The sequence below is a fragment of the Thermobia domestica genome, chromosome 10, assembly GCF_964235325.1.
Source record: "Thermobia domestica chromosome 10, izTheDome1.hap1.1, whole genome shotgun sequence".
In the NCBI taxonomy this organism is placed as follows: Eukaryota; Metazoa; Arthropoda; class Insecta; order Zygentoma; family Lepismatidae; genus Thermobia; species Thermobia domestica.
This window is the reverse complement of record NC_137463.1, coordinates 2,595,312-2,607,961: the sequence shown is the minus strand read 5'-3', so window position 1 is coordinate 2,607,961 and position 12,650 is coordinate 2,595,312.

Below are 12,650 nucleotides of genomic sequence, written 5' to 3'. Positions count from 1 at the left end.
TATTTAGGGGGTGGCTTCCGGGCTTAAGCTTCCCCCCCAGAAATCTTACTTAGTATAGTAAAGTAAATGAAATATCTTGCAGAAGTTTTACATTTCTAGGCAAAGCCCCTTTCGAAACAAAATCGTAAATACGCCACTGACTATAGCAGATCCAGAAGTGTCCTTTGGAGAGGGTGGATTGTATCCTAGACTATTAAAGCACGCTTGAAATAAGGAGGTTTACGTCAAATCAGAATAAAATAGTGCAATATATATATATATATATATATATATATATATATATATATATATATAGTGTCTTATAAAAAGATACTGCCGTCCCTGTGGTCCCGCCAATGAGTGCAACTAATAGTAAGGTTTCCAACAGTGTTGAAGCATTTCGGAACAAATATTTGATGATAGGCCTATGCATACTCTTTTAACGGGGACTCAGGAATAGAAGAACATACCTGTTTCCGGACTGTTTTGTATATATGAGGTGTATTCAAAACGTATTGGAACTATGGTTAGCAAAAATACATTTATTGACTTTTAATTTACGAAACACTAATTCCCTCAAAGTAGTTTCCTTGACGATGCACACACTTCTATCAGTGCTCCCATTATTGTTAGAAACACTTCTGGAACACAGTTTTTGAGATGGTGAGCAACCATACCGTCCACATGATGTCTTCTCTTGACTCAAATCAAGTCCCTTTTAGTGGCATTTCCAGCTAAAGAAATAATCAAAAGTCATACGGAGCCGTGTTGGGTGATTAGGGAGGCTGACGACACACAGAAATAAACATGTGGAGGAGACAGGATATAAAATAGACTGGGAAGGCGTAGAGGGGCTGAAAAAGGAGAAAAGAAGCATTGTAAGAAAATGGAAAGAGACAGAATGGATACGAAAGGAAGAAAGCGAGGAACTTATGAACTGGAATACTTGACTCCTCCATAATGTATGGAGGAAGATATTGGGTAAAGCAGGTAAGAAAGAAGAGGTAAAAACCGATGTATTGAATAACAGATAGCCAATTAAAAGTTTATGTTTCTCAAAAGTGAAAGTTATTCATTAGGGCGTTACGCACGAGAGATTCTCAGCGTTACGCACGGGACATTCGTACACAAAAACCGTTTTTTAAACAAAAATGTATTTTCAAATAAAATAAAAAGTATGTCAAAATTAGGGGGGAAATTATTAGTGCATAGTTAAATAAAATGAACCACTCAAAACCATTGCAAATTTGAGTTATAAGCCAAAATTAAGCGTTACGCAAGGGACTCAGACAAAAAGCTCATTTGACAATCTCAATTTAATTGGACATTCTCTGCGATTTATGGCAGCATTTTCGTTTTATATGCCATGCAATATCCTTACTAAAGAGATTGATATTTTAAGTTTAACATTTGGACATTAACAAGCACAAAAAATGGCATCCATAATTTAATTTAAATTAATTAAATTACATTCCAAAGTATCGAAGTCAAACTTTGCTAGGAAACTCGCTTAGTGTTATTACCATGTCTTTAGGGTATTTGTCTGAGTGCTGATTGGTGGCGTTCATACCACATAATGTTGTACAACTGTTGAGCTGCTCGATCCTCTGTGCTACCTACCAAACGTTGAGTCGTTTGAACGCTGCCATTGTCAGGTGAAATGCGGGAAAGTGAATTGAAGGGAAACAGTTGGTTTTTGGTTATTTGGTATGATTGTTTGCTACTTCACAGTAAAGATTTGCTTTAGTGTGAATTTTTTAAATAAGTAATATGGATTCACAGGCAAGTAAATCTGTCCCAAGTAATATTGTCAGGGATGAACTGAATCGATCAACAAAAACAATGAGTGGTGCTGAAAGGGCTAGAAAATATAGACCTAAACATAGCAGCAAGGTGAGACTGAAAAATGAAGTGAGGATGAAGCGTTATAAGGAAGTTAAAAGATTAGCTCTTTTCCTCTCACGTCCCTTTTGCGAAATTCATTCCGCATTGTTTCGTTGTTGGCCATTTAGAAGAGGAAAACACTCTAAAATGTGAAGATGAACAAGGTAATTCAAGTTAGATTGGTTCAAGGGAAACGAAAAGAGTGCCAGTGTACAGAATGGTATATGCACCAAGTGATGAGAGCGACATTAATTCAGAATACAACTTTGAATACGATGTTCATAATGATATTCCAACCCTTCAGCTGTCGAGCTCAGAATGGGCAATATTAGAGCACGTGTATTTCTTCTAGTGAAATTTGATTGTGGTTCTTCCAGAAATAGGATTAAATATCGGTATGTATGTGTATCTGAAACTGACGTAGAAGATGGGGATATTAGAGTAACACATCTGAAATGTATGGACAACAGTTGTACAAAGTTTTGTTTTGATGAAAAGAACAGATCTTATGTCTTATTTGATCAAGTTTTAAATATACTTCAAGCACCTAATTTTCTGATAAAGGGTGAAAGAATATAGTAAAAAGTTGCGAATCCATTTGCCCCTACAAGACTGTCAAACCAACTTAGATACCTGCATTTCTAATGAAAAGAAAACAGTGCGATTTATCATGATAATTTGTTTTTAAGCCTCGTGGTAAATGTTTCTAAGTAACTCAACGTAAACGTTTTTGATAGTTATGTTTAGTTATATTTGGATTATTTTCTCTCAGCAAATTAATTTTTCTTTCAGTTAATATAAAAGTTTATTCTTCATTGTTTAATCTCAATAAAAATAAACACGCATTGAAATCTTAATAAATTAATTTTATTCACTTCCTTGTATAAATCTGTAAATGTCCCGTGCGTAACGTTACGCACGGGACAACATTTCTATACCTGATGAAATACATAAGGAGGATAATAAACAAATTTAATAAGTACCACTAACAGGCTAATAATAATTCTACTTTGGAGCAAAAGTTTCAATACTTTATCCGCTGCAATTACAAAAAATACATGTTTTCCGTTACGCACGGGACAGTGAAACATGGCATGAGAAAACTACGATTTTTGCCTACCAGAATAAAACATTAATTAAAACAAAATTGTCAAATTTTTGCCAAAGGTCCACTTGATATTTTTTGCTATTGTTCATATAATTACAGATTTAAAATTTAGTTTGAAAATTATTTGAAAATTGGGATATATGAACAGTATTGAGCATGATGCAGATCAGATAAAGTTTATGTGGTCAAAACTTAGTAAGTATATTTTACAAAAAGATTTTAAATGTCTCAGTATATAGTTACACTATTTCTTAATAGAAAAACATAAACATCATACTTTCAAATTAATTTTGAAAATTTACTGACAATGGACCACTTGACAGAGAATCGCCCATTAAGAATATACAGGTGCGCCAATTAAAAGTTTAAAGTGAAAGTTGGGTCATTAAAAGCTGCATATGTAATTAATTTAAAATTGTTAAAAATGAAAGGATGAATCTCATTGGTTCATAGATATTAGCTCCTTTCATTTTAAGAAGTATATAAGCTATAGTCTTAGAAATTGTATTTCATAATGTGTCTGATGTAGGCAAAGTTAATTTGCCGAAACTGTAACGTTATTATTTATTAGTTAATATATGCTTTGATCAGAATTCATCTTTATTGTATACAAGAAGTTCCAAAGCTAAAGTGAGTGGTATTCAGACAGAAATGTTGTGTTTGGAGATGAAAGCGTGAATCAAATTTCGAGAACATTCTCGTTCAAAATTTAATGTATCGATGTGATTGAGTGGTTTCCGCTTGAGTATCGCCAAGCTTTTGGCAAAATTTGATGCAATTTTGTTGCTTAAGCTTTTCTGTTATTTTACAAAAGTACTTAAATCTGACGATCGCTCACTACACGTCTTCACTCGTTGACCGACTACCAGCGACTGATGCTCTCTGTGGGCGGGAAAATATTCACGACTGCGCATGCGCGTAGCCTCTACATCTACTCTGATGAAAGTCTTCCCGCGCTTCATTTGTTTACGCGGGAAAAAATAAGGTTCAATACTTTTTGAGCATACCTCGAATACAAAATATTACAACTTAAACTACAAAGCTATATTTGTGAAGATTGGATGATTTTAGTTTTACTGATATTGACATTTTTGTTAACTAGGTTTGTGGTTTCCATTTTTACAGTATAACTTCGTGACACATATTCTTATGAAAAATTAAATTTTGCAAAAGTATTAGTATTATTATTTTGCAAAAAGTTTATAACAAACACGAAAAGAGTCACTTTAAGTTACGGCATATTCTACTCAAAAATAACATGTTCAAGTTGTATTTAGTGGAATAGAGAGAAAAATAGCTTCTTGTTTTTTTTTAAAAAAAATCAAATGAAATCATTTTTCTTAGGCATGCCTTATTTTTCAAGTACTCTCACATCAGTGTATAGAAGAAAAGAAACAATAAACATAACGCAGAAAGACAGGAACACTAATTGTTTGTGTTCTTTACAGCCACCGTTGCTGGGAAGATCAGTCATCGCCCTCTCAGTAGATTAAAGGGAAACGTTTTCTAATACACTCCCTTGCCTTTGACTGATTTCGGATGCGACCATTAGAAAGAAATAGGAGCAGATGGGAGGACAACATTAAGAAGCATCTCACAATAACAAGAATAGAATTTAGTAAACTGGAATCATTTGGCTAAAGATAGAAGTCAATGGAGAGCTTTTGTGAACGCGGCACGGAACTTCCGGGTTCCATATTCCATAGAGTAAGTTAGTTTATTATAAATGAATTGATAGAATAAGAGTGTGGGAGGAATCTGGAGAATTCTGAGAAATCTCACAGACATGACGTAGTGCACCACAAATTCAGATGAGCTGGTTTCGAATGAATGTTCTCATATTTCCTTTAAGTTAGTCATCCACCTGAATATTCACACACTCGATGGTGCCCAACGTAGACAGTTTTGCTTTATAGACAATATAAAACTTCAATACTAAACTGTGAGTGCACGGTGGCTCACTGGTAGAGGGCTTGCCTCTGGTGCGTGAGGTCCCTGGATCGATCCGTGCATCAATGATGTATGTTATGTAGACAAATTCTCTTGCATAATGATACTGCCTCCACCACAGAATTGCAGGAATTGGAGCTGCAGGATTTCAACTACATGTAAATCCTCCGTACTCCTCAGGTATCGCTCCAAATAACTTCCATTTGTTTCCAAGTTAACCCTTTTCTTGGCAAGGAGACTTGTGTTACTCAGAAAAAATACTGGATGTGACTTCCGTGCCATTATAAAATAATAGATAATTGCACATTTTAGTTACATGTTTTATTTAGACAAGGCTGTGATGTAATGTATCCCATAGGATACATTGCCAAAATAGTCAAAGAACAAAAAATGTTCAAAAAAAATTATGTATCCCAAAGGATACATTGTCAAGAAAAGGGTTAAACAATATATTCGCCAAGAGAATATTGGAAATGATGTGGCTGTTACATAGGCTGTAGAACAGCATATTGTTGATCAACCGTCATTCTTTTTAAAGGTGTAGCAGCTCTAGAAAATAAGTAAAGTACCTATCTGTAATGGATGACTCTGTAGAAAATTAAATATTGGTCCCTGGTTCGATCTCCGGTAAAATAAGTTCGTTAACTTCAGGGCACCCCTGTTTCCTCCCACATGATCAGTCCACCAAATCTTCCATCATCCATCTCCCTTAGCCTAAAGGGCATAAACGTGGGACGTTAAACTCAAAGATTTCATTTTTATTTTATTTCAATACTAAACTGGTTCCGGGATCCATTCCCGGTGCGAAAACACTTTGAACGCATTGCATGGTTTCAGATCCCACCTTAAACAGTAGGGACCCGTGATGGTAGAAAGAGATGCAAAATTTTAACAAACAAACAAAGTGAATATTAAAGTTTAAAATTAACACTAACAGGATCACACTTACCAGATATATGTTGCCATAGGGATTGTTTAATTATGTGTTCTGTTTTCTTTGCCAATTTATTTAATTCTGTATTAAGTAGGCACGTTTTGTCTTCCCCAAAGTATTGTTCTCTAACAATGATGTTGAAATTGGCAAATACCTAAAACAATACGATATGTTACATGTGCTGAAACGCCTCCAAAGCCTGATCATACTCGTATTCTGGTTGAAACTAAAAACATGTTATTTCGACGGCTTTACAACAAAGCAATATCTCTACCGTCATTATCTCTTCTCGTATTTGTAGCACAGGCAAGCTGCTCTTCTTTTTCTGGGAAATACACTTTTCGGCTTTTGTGTTGAGAGTCGCTCGCATTTTCGTCCCATTATGTGAAGAGAAACAAAAAAAAAACGGTGTCACTTTCCTAAAATTGGCTCTCTAAAGCCGTACTGTATGAAGCTTTGTCTGCTCAAAAGAACTGCGAATACGCTACACGCTCTGTATCCAAGTGTCCAACACCCACACCACAACTTCGTTGCTTTCAAGTAGAGAAATATAATGGACTTTTTAGTAGAATTACAAGAATATTTTGGCAAAATTATTCTACAAACTAGTTCCTGACTTTCAAGTCACGATAAAATGATTTTTTAAAATGAAATTTCTGGTAATGTCCCAACATTATTCGCCGAGGCTAAGGCAGACAGGGATGATGATCATTAATTAAATGGTGGAATAAAGGAAGCGAAGAAACGGAAGAACTCTAGAAAATACATTGACACAATGTTTGTCCACCACAAGTCCATTTACCACGAGATGGTATCTAACCAGAGACCCTACGCACCAGAGTTGAGTGTTTATCACTGAGCCACCACGTCCCTCTATCTTTTAGTTTAACGTCTCACGTTTATACTCTGAGGCTAAAGGAGACAGTGTAATGATAGTGAACAAAATAGTTTAACCTCTTCGGACGCCGAATGTCGTATACGACACACAAAATTAGCATTGTCTTGATAGAGGCACATAGAACACACATATTTTGCTTCTCTTCCTTGACGCCAGAGTAGGCATCGCATTTGATAGAAGTGTGACAATTGAAGAACGCTTTCCGTTGGTTCTAGGTGGTGTCTTTGGAGGGAAAAAATTATTGCAGAAACCGTAAAATGACACGATAAGTATTCTATCTTATTTCTATTTTTTTAACGCGTTACTTTTTGTAACGTCTGTTGATTTATATTGTTAAAGAATTGGGGATAAATAAGCAGTTGATTATTTGGTCTTCTTTTGTGTGGGGAAAACGGAGATCTTCTGTTTTATGATGTGTCGTATGCGACACTATTAAACCATCCGTTACAAAAGATGATTATTCACAATCTAGAGATATCTCATGCTTTCGATCTCTTCATTTGGGTTTCATGAACATGTGACCTTCTTTTAGTTATTGGATATTGTTGTTGTATTGCATACATGAATTAAGTGCGTAACACACATAGGAGTACGTAGGGAACAAACCATTACCAGAACTGCGTTTCTCCTTTTCTGTTGGTAAGTTCCAATGTGTCCTATATGACACATATAATTGTCACTACTCTGTGCAAGGAAACAATTGTAATTTCTCTCACTTGTTTGCATGAAGGGAACGAAAGCATTACGAAGATATAAAATTTACAAAAAAAAAGCTATTTTATTCTACTAGTGATACAGATGAGGTTAATGAAGAAAGTGGGAGGAAACGGAAGAATTTCAAATGGTTTATTTTGAATCACCCTGTTCTATTAACTGGAAGTTGAGGTAAAACGGTTGCTTGAACAAGGACTGTGAGTAGATATAAGTAATTCAGTTGTCGCAGCCAATATTCTGAGAGAATTTTCAGCCAACACAATTCTCCTCTGTGTCATTTTTCCTTCACGTAGTGTTTGCACAAGATTTTCTGCTTTCCCTCAATCACTTGGGCTACATTTGGGCTTCGAAGGGAAATCCGTAACCCAAAGATACAGAAATTTATTCAAATCAATGTATAAATATTAAAAAGCCTTCATCCTCTCTTCGATATAAAAAATAGGAAAAAAGCATTGTGGTTCAAGGGGTGACAAAGATAAAAAAAAATAAGTTAATCATATGTGACACGTAGAGAAACAAATGTACGTGTATAATATAAAATGTGCGTAATTCATGCGTGTTTTGCGTGACGGCTAGTGGAAGGAAATCCACGCAAGTCAATGTTTCAAGTACCCACAGCTGCTGCGTTAATTATCAATACATCACAGGTCAGCGTTATACAATCAATACACGGTTGCTTATATAACGCTACACATGGAATACTAATGGACTTAAATGCACCTTCGTCAATAAACAATCACGTTTTAAGGTTACGACAGCCAACATTAAACGGAGTAACGCAATTGTTTTCGCGGTGGGCAAATAAGTAATTCTGTCAGTAATTTTCATTCCCGCTCTCTCTTGGCCTATCACCACTTTCTGCATTTTTTATTTTTTTATTATATATCTTTTCACTTTCTTCTTTTGTCTAAGGGTCATGGATAAGGACATAAGCGTCCCGAAGCTGTTTGCTATTCATACACTGAGAAAAATCCGTTATCCGGATAGCGGTATCTTGTACAAATATACGGAATCATTATATTTACTACGGAAATCTGAAAGAAGCGTACGTTATCCATATTCTACAAACTTTTCCTGCTTAGATGATACATCATGCCTTTACAGGATGTATGGCATCTAAAAGTCTTCCGTATACTACATCCGTCTGTATGTGAGATACTGCTTATATACAGTTCTTTGTTTCATACGGAAAGTACGTTTAGATGGAACACTGATACAGAAAGTACTATAAAACATATGGTTTCAGGTATAGGTTTGCTCGAGAATGGTACCTATAGTCGTAAGTTAAGTCCAAAAACTACAGGATTTACACATGTAACCTACATTTTTATGTATGCCACACAGGGCCGTGCCGTGGAAAATTAGCGCCCGGGGCGAAAGTATACGACGACACCCCCATACATATATTCCAAGCAATTTTTCCTATCTTTTTCCTTTTTTCTCACGAGTTTTTCGCCCCCTTACTTCGGCGCCCGGGGCCGCTGCTACATTTTTTCTCAGTGTAAGCGGAGGGACAATAGGTGCAAAAGAAGAGCTGTTAATGATGGCCCTGCATGACGAAATACGTTCTTCTTTCAGGTATTTCCCAACGGATTTCTTTAATCAAAAATTAACTAATGAATACATTTCTGAAAACATAAAATAGCACTGAAATTTTAACTTGCAATATTATTTATCGATTAATTAAACTAGGTGTGTGCATTAATTGCAAGTTTGGAGCGAAGCAATTGACCTTTATTGAATATTTATACAATTTTTGTGCATTAATTATTTCAGTTAACGAACACGATGTGCAAATATTTAAATTTGCCATATCATAGAAAACCATAATGGCTTTGAAAAATTATGTTCGCAGAGCACAGCGAACACGGTTTGGCCCAATTTCTAATGCTGAAAATTCTATGAAAATTCCATTGTTTACAATGAGAGTTCGGGCGTCAAATGCTTCACCAAGGTTAAGTGTATGAGAATCCAGTTTTTCGGTGATTATTCCTCAATGGTATGTCCGATTAGGAGATTCAATCCTTTACGACACTCAGCGCACGCTCTCAAACTACTATGTCAAATTTATTGAACAATGGTTCAGACAACTTGCACAGGTATCCGGATGAACAAACCTCTAAGTCGAGTAAAGAGTAGGGATGGCCACAAAGTTCCGGTTCTGGATCCGGTTCCTAGGAACCGGTTCCAGATCTGGATCCGAAAACCCGGTTCCAGAACCGGATCTTAAGAATCGGTTCCAGATCTGGATCTGAAAACCCGGTTTCAGAGCCGGATCTTAGGAACCAGTTCCAGACCTGGATCCGAAAGCCCCCAAAGACCCGTAAAGGAGGCATAAAGTTCACCTTCAAAAATAATGCAAAGAGGACTATGCGCTTGTGCCTTCCCCGCCCAGACCCGCTTGTGCCCCCAGAAAAAGAAATTTGGTCCACCAGTGGGTGTTTAGCCAAATGAGTTGGCCAGTTTGCCTGTTTAACCAATGAGTTTGCCAGTTACCCAGTTTATTTAGCCAAATGAGACAAGCTGCCGCCGCCTGGACGCCTGCCTGTCGCTTCCACTATTTCATCTAGCAAACTGTTCACAGCTTTGCAGCAGGTCGGGTTTGGCGTAGGGATGGTCACAAAGTTTCGGTTCCAGCGGAACCGGTTCCAGACCTGGATCCGAAGAACCGGTTCTAGACCTGGATCCGAAGAAACGGTTCTAGACCTGGATCCGAAGAAACGGTTCTAGACCTGGATCCGAAGAACTGGTTCCAGACCTGGATCCGAAAAACCGGTTCCGGAACCGGATCTTCTAGAACCGAATCCGTTCAGACCCGAAAACCGGTTCCACCAGGAATCGGTTCTGGCCATCCCTAGTAAAGAGGATCATGGCTCCAATTATGGTATTATTCATTATAATGCACTTTTACATTTCTTGAGTTTTCTACCGCAGGTTCTTTTCTATCAAGCCTTTTACTCCTCCCTTCCGCCCACGCAAGTGAGAGAGCGAGTCAAGATTAGTCCGGTCAATAACAAATATTTCAAGATGTTCACTTAAATTGGAAAAAAAAATATAGATTAATTGATTTTGAGTTTAACGTCCGTTTCAGCAGCGAGGCTATATGAGACCTGGACCTACTGATTAACGTGGAATCCGAACCACGTGGGTTCCCGCCGGGAATTGAACCCGGGTCTCCCACGCTAACCGCTTAGCCACGGAGGAGCTTAAAAAAATAGAGAGTGAACTGTAATATACAGGGCGTGACAGAAAGAACTCCTCGATTTGGTAGATGCATAGTTAAGAGTGGGAAGCGTTTCTTTAAACAGCGATGTATTTGACTTTTCGGGAGAACATCCTACCTATTTTGTTAAAGAGGATTTTTTTATATATATAATTTTTTAAATGTGATTGGCCGGTAGCAATGCAGAGTGCCATTTGCATCTGGTTCATGGTTTGTAGAAATAGTAGAGGTCAGAACTTGAGTAATGTTTTAAGTCGTCATTCTGCGTACTTTTCAGAAATGACAATAATAATAATACCCAATTGCCGAAACTTCTTTAATTTTGAGGGGACCGCCTTGGCTCAGTGGTAGAGTGTTCACCTCTGGTGCATAGGGATTTCAGCTCGCGCCAAGTGAGCTTTATGGTGGACAAACACCTTGTGCGTGGGTTCCCAACGGAGTTCGCCCGTTTCCTCCGACTTTCTTCATTCCATCATTTCATTCATTTATCATCATCACCGTTCCCCTTACCCTAGCGTAAAGCTCAAAGATTTCATTTCATTTTGTTTGGTTTTTGAATGTATTAGTTTCCCAAATAATACGGTTCTTTCTATCGCATCCTGTAAATTATTATATTTTAATACCAAATCCTCTGATTCATGCTTATCACTAAAAGTCTCGCTTTCACCACTAATTAAGATAAATGATAAAGATTTGGCCCCGGTCTTGAGGTAAACTTTCAAAATATAACGTTACCAATATGTAATGCACACTTCGTTTTGTAACTATATTTCTAGGTGAACCAAATTCATTCTAGATTTCTTCTCTGAAAAATATTTTCCTCCTTGTTTCCCAGAGCATTATAATTGTCCTTGAATTCAGCCTAATATTCAACCCAGGACAAGTCACTAGAAATTAACATATTAGTTATGTTATAGGCTCAGTTACTGTATCCTCTAATTTCTCATCAACATCAATACTGAAAACAGTATATTTCGACCACTTTCGGTGAGACTACAGGGATAAGTTGGAGAAAGAGTCTACTTTTAGGACTTCAATCAATATAAAAAATCAATTTCCCAGTATGTCTTACTTTGCTTTATGTCGATCAAAATTGATAACAGTATATTTCTACGACTTTCGGTAGGAATAGATGAACAAGTTGGATGTAGAACCTATTCTTGAAAGATCTAATCTTTTCGACCACCAACTCACATGATATGAGATCGAACCTCGGAATCCTCACACTTGATCTGAGCTTTCAATCCCTTTTCTTCTTAAAGTTGCCCCCAACACGGATTATTTACTCTTTATTGTCTTTTTAAGTCAGTATTGGGTCGCGGGGCTCAGTGGTAGAGGATTCACCTCTGGTGCTTGGGTTCCTGGTTCGATCTCAGCTCGTACCAAGTGGATTTTGTGGTGGACAAACACCGCGTTTGTGGGTTTTCTTGGAGTTCTTCCTTTTATTCTCACTCTATTCATTCCACCATTTCATTCATTTCTCATCATCACCGTCTCCTTTAGCCTAGCCGCCATAATTCTGGGACGTAAAACAAAGATTTCATTTTTAAGTCAGTATTATGTGGAATTCTACATAATCCAATGCGACTGACACACGGACACATAAAGTTCGTGGACACCAAAAAATCTCCTCCCCAGGTAGATTTGAATCTCTATATTTACTTTCGTCTAACGATCATGAGCTTAACCCCTTAGAACATTCGACTGCACCACACCAGCTACATACAAATGAGCCACCTCTCCTAGAGGATAAGATTGTAATTAATACATCCACTAAGTACCTTTACTTTTTCCTCTGAATTGTTAAATAAACTCGTTGCACGAGCTCAGTTCTACAACGCTTATCTCTATTATGTGGGGTCCTGGGTTCGATTCCAGCTCTCGCCAAGTTGGTTTCTAAACTATAAACGCTGTATTCTAAAATTTTCTCGGGATTCTTCCATTTTGTTCATCCTATCAT